This window comes from Rattus norvegicus, unplaced genomic scaffold (genome assembly GCF_021556685.1).
Source record: "Rattus norvegicus strain SHRSP/BbbUtx unplaced genomic scaffold, alternate assembly SHRSP_T2T unassigned-0000060, whole genome shotgun sequence".
Classification (NCBI taxonomy): domain Eukaryota; kingdom Metazoa; phylum Chordata; class Mammalia; order Rodentia; family Muridae; genus Rattus; species Rattus norvegicus.
In genome coordinates, this window is record NW_028238800.1 from 1 (window position 1) to 5,000 (window position 5,000).

The following is a 5,000-nucleotide window of genomic DNA, read 5'->3' on the forward strand; positions in this document are numbered from 1 at the left end:
GCTGGATGAGGTCGACCAGAAGGCTTGGGCCCCGTCCCGGATTTTTTTTTTTTTTCCAATTTTTTTTTTTAAATTTTTTATTTTATTTTATTTTATTTTTTTTATTTCTTCCCTCCTCTCCGGTCCCAGCCAGCGGGACCATAGACACTTTTGAGGCCGAGAGGGTGCTGTGTCCCCGGCCTCCGAGCCGAGGTGGCCCGGCTAGGGGGCGCCACGGAGTTTTTTTTTTTTTTTTTTCTTTTCCAGGAGTCCCTTCGGTCCCAGCCAGCGGGACCATAGACACTTTTGAGGCCGAGAGGGTGCTGTGTCCCCGGCCTCCGAGCCGAGGTGGCCCGGCTAGGGGGCGCCACGGAGTTTTTTTTTTCTTTTCCAGGAGTCCCTTCGGTCCCTGATAGCGGGAGCCTGGACCTCTGAGGCCGAGAGGGTGCTGTGTCCCCGGCCTCCGAGCCGAGGTGGCCCGGCTAGGGGGCGCCACGGAGTTTTTTTTTTTTTTTTTCTTTTCCAGGAGTCCCTTCGGTCCCTGATAGCGGGAGCCTGGACCTCTGAGGCCGAGAGGGTGCTGTGTCCCCGGCCTCCGAGCCGAGGTGGCCCGGCTAGGGGGCGCCACGGAGTTTTTTTTTTTTTTTTTCTTTTCCAGGAGTCCCTTCGGTCCCTGATAGCGGGAGCCTGGACCTCTGAGGCCGAGAGGGTGCTGTGTCCCCGGCCTCCGAGCCGAGGTGGCCCGGCTAGGGGGCGCCACGGAGTTTTTTTTTTTTTTTTTTTCTTTTCCAGGAGTCCCTTCGGTCCCTGATAGCGGGAGCCTGGACCTCTGAGGCCGAGAGGGTGCTGTGTCCCCGGCCTCCGAGCCGAGGTGGCCCGGCTAGGGGGCGCCACGGAGTTTTTTTTTTTTTTTTTCTTTTCCAGGAGTCCCTTCGGTCCCTGATAGCGGGAGCCTGGACCTCTGAGGCCGAGAGGGTGCTGTGTCCCCGGCCTCCGAGCCGAGGTGGCCCGGCTAGGGGGCGCCACGGAGTTTTTTTTTTTTTTTTTTTCTTTTCCAGGAGTCCCTTCGGTCCCTGATAGCGGGAGCCTGGACCTCTGAGGCCGAGAGGGTGCTGTGTCCCCGGCCTCCGAGCCGAGGTGGCCCGGCTAGGTGGCGCCACGGATTTTTTTTTTTTCTTTTCCAGGAGTCCCTTCGGTCCCTGATAGCGGGAGCCTGGACCTCTGAGGCCGAGAGGGTGCTGTGTCCCCGGCCTCCGAGCCGAGGTGGCCCGGCTAGGGGGCGCCACGGAGTTTTTTTTTTTTTTTTTTCTTTTCCAGGAGTCCCTTCGGTCCCTGATAGCGGGAGCCTGGACCTCTGAGGCCGAGAGGGTGCTGTGTCCCCGGCCTCCGAGCCGAGGTGGCCCGGCTAGGGGGCGCCACGGAGTTTTTTTTTTTTTTTTCTTTTCCAGGAGTCCCTTCGGTCCCTGATAGCGGGAGCCTGGACCTCTGAGGCCGAGAGGGTGCTGTGTCCCCGGCCTCCGAGCCGAGGTGGCCCGGCTAGGTGGCGCCACGGATTTTTTTTTTTTTCTTTTCCAGGAGTCCCTTCGGTCCCTGATAGCGGGAGCCTGGACCTCTGAGGCCGAGAGGGTGCTGTGTCCCCGGCCTCCGAGCCGAGGTGTCCCGGCTAGGGGGCGCCTCCGAGACTTTATTTTTTCCAGGATCCTCCCCGGTCCCTGCCAGCGGGAGCATGGACTTCTGAGGCCGAGGGGAAGCTGTGTTCCAGGCTATCTACCATGGCCTCCTCGGTCTGTGAGCACTCAGGGTTCTAAGGTCGACCAGTTGTTCCTTTGCGGTCCGGTTCTCTTTCTACATGGGGACCTCTTGGGGACACGTCACCGAACATGACTTCCAGACGTTCCGTGTGGCCTGTCATGTTTATCCCTGTGTCTTTTACACTTTTCATCTTTGCTATCTGTCCTTATTGTACCTGGAGATATATGCTGACACGCTGTCCTTTTGACTCTTTTTGTCATTAAAGGACGTTGGAAGAGGCTTGCACCAAGGCTGTTTGCTTGTCCAGCCCTAGCTCTTTTCTTCTGCGCATGGGCCTCTTCGATGCTTGAAGCTTAGCGTCCCCCCCATGAGTACGCGCTTCCTGCTTTCCCGTGCTTGCTTGCCTGTGCTCTCTGGGGCAGCTTTATGACAACCGTCCCGCGTGTCAGGCGTTCCCGATTTCCCCGTGGTGGTTGTCGTCCGTTACCGGTAGGAGTCGTTGGTGCCGAGTGCGACTGGAAGGGTTTTCCCGTTTGGTGCTAGTGACCCCCTGGCGTGCTCCTCTGCGGCCGACCGGTTTTTTTATTTGTTTTTTTTTTTGTTTTTTTTTTTTTGTTTTTTGGAAGGAGTTCCCGAACCTCCGCTGCTTGGTGGTGTGTCCCTTTCTTTCCTGCTGTGTGCCTCCCGAGTTGCACCTTTTCTCCTTCGAAGGGGATTTTATTTTTTTATTTTTATTTTTTTTTTATTTTTATTTTTTTTGAAGGAGTTCCCGAACCTCCGCTGCCCGTTGAGTCCCGTTCTTCCACGCCACGTGCCTCCCGAGTGCAACGCTTCCTTTTTTTTCTCGCCCTCGAGAAGGGTAAATTTTTTTTTTTTGTGTGTGTGTGGCAGTGTTAGCGACTTCTTCCCGTGCTCTCTCTCGCTCTTCTCGCTCGTATTCCCGTCCAGTGCGTGTTAGAAAGCTCTCACGCCCGTTGTTCCCGATGCATGGCGTGTCTCGCTCCCGTTGGATCGATGTGGTGCTGCCGCGTTCTCTTCGGGCCGGGGCCTAAGCCGCGCCAGGCGAGGGACGGACATTCATGGCGAATGGTCATTCAGCGCGAATGGCGACCGCTCTTCTCGTTCTGCCAGCGGGCCCCTCGTCTCTCCTCCCCATTCCTTTGCAGGGTGGTGTGTGGAAGTCAGGGGTGCGGCTGTCCGGCACGAGCGCTGACCCGCGCACACTTGTTGCTGTGGTTCGCGGTGTCCCTGTGGACGTGTCGGGGGCGCTTGCCCCCACGCCGTTCACTGCTTCGCGGCCCTCTTCCCCCGTGCCGGGGGAAGGTGGTAGACCCGCTGCGGTGCATACCCTTCCCGAATGGTGTGTGCACGCGCCCTGCTTTGTGTGAGCCTTGCGGTGCTCCTGGAGCGTTCCGGGCTTTGACCACCAAGGTGCCCGCTTCTGAGTTGGCGGTGGCGCTTCCCGCTCCCCGGCGTGCCTCCTGTGCTCCATGGTGCTTGTGCCTTTACGCTTTCCCTTGTCCTAGTTGCCGGCTTTCTGCACGGTGACAGAAAAGGGGGGGGGTCGAGGAGTTGAGTGTGCGGTTAAAAGGCTCCTTCCGTTGGGTGAGCGCCCACCCCGTGCCTATGTTTTTGGTGCCTTCACCCGCGGGCCCTGCGCGGTTAGGGTGGTGCTGAGCGATCGCGGCTGGCCCTTTTTAAAGACCGGACTCCCTCAAGTCAAGGCTCCTCCTTTGTGTGCGCCTTGAAGAGGCCTGGCCCTCGGCGGGGACCTGTCGCAGGTCCCCCCGGTCCGCGAATGCTCAAGAAGACCCCGGAGAAAGAGACCTTTGCCGATACCGCAGACCCCCCACCAGCTGGCGCGTGGTCCTTCCCGTTCTGTCCCGCGCCTGTTGCTCGTTTCCCGTTGCGTGCACGGAGCCCTTGGCTGCTCGTCGGTGTTGGGTTCGTCCCGCCCTCAGTGAGGAATTTGCCTTCTCTAGCTATCTTCGGAAAGGGCTTTACGATCTCCGAGGGGCTTCTCCCGGATGGTCCCCTCGGCTGCCCGCCCTGACCTCAGCCTTCTGCGCGCAGCGTTTGCTCTCTCGCCTACCGCGACCCGCGCCTCCCCGCTCCGAGTACGAGGAGGGATCACGCGGGACGGGGCTCTGTCGACCTGCCGCTGTGCGGAGCTTGTGGGGGAGGTTGGGTTTCTGGTGGCAGGTGGCGGGGAAGGGCCGTGCACACGCCCGCGTGCGCGGTACCCCCCTCTCACCGCGAGGGGTCGTCGCGGGACGGGTGGGTTTGGAAGGGCGGCGCTGGGCTCCCGGTCCCACCCGCCTCCGTTTCCCCCGTGCCCTCCGTCGCGTGTGCGTCCCTCCCACGCGCGTCCACGTCCCGGCCACTCTCGCGGCGAGGTCGTGTCGCGTGTGGTGCGTGCCGCGTGCTCTCGGGCGTCTGCGGTTGCCGCCTCGTCCCCCCCTTCCACGGCAGCGTTCCCACGGCCGGTGGAGATCGCGGGAGCCGTCCTACCCCCCCTTCCCCCTCCGCGGGGCTCTCGAGGGTCCGTGAACCGCGGGGTTGGCCTCGCTCTCGGGGGCGGACTTCTTGTTTGGGGGAACCGGCGGTCGGCCGCGTCCGGCGCGTCGTCGGACGTTGGGACCCGCTGCCACGCGGGGGTCTTCGTCGGTTGGCGTCGGCGTCTGCCTCGGTTCTCTCTCGCGTCGGCTGGCGTCTCCTCGGGCTCCCGGGGGTTGTCCGTTGGTTTCGGGTCGGCTCGGTGCCGCGGGCGTGGCGGGACTGCTCCGGGTTGGGTGCAGTGTGATTCCCGCCGGCTTGGCTCGCGTGCCCGGTCGCCGCCCGAGCGGCCTCCCGGTCCCTTGTGAGGCGTCTCCCGCGGGGGGTGCCGCTGCGGCCGGCCCTGCCGTCGACGGTCCTCGTTCTGCCGGTTCGCTCCCCCTCCCCGCCCGCCGGCATTCCTTTCTCTCTCGCTCCTCGTCTGGCCGACCCGCGGCCGTGCTGCCGGGCCCCTCCTCAACGGGGGGGGCAGCCGGGCGCGCACGGGTCCCGGGGCGGTCGCGGGGTGCCTGGGGGGAAGGGCCGCCCGGCGGGCGGGAGGAAGTTGCGGTTTGAAGGGCGTCCCGGCCGCCGCGGCCGCGGCGGCGCGTCTCGCCTGGTCTCTTGGAGGCGTGTGCGGGGGGAAAGACGCCCCGCGAGGCGTAGAGGAGAAAGAGGCTTTAGTGGCTGTCGCCCACGCCGGTCCGTGGGGCCTGTTGGCTGAGGGTGCGTCT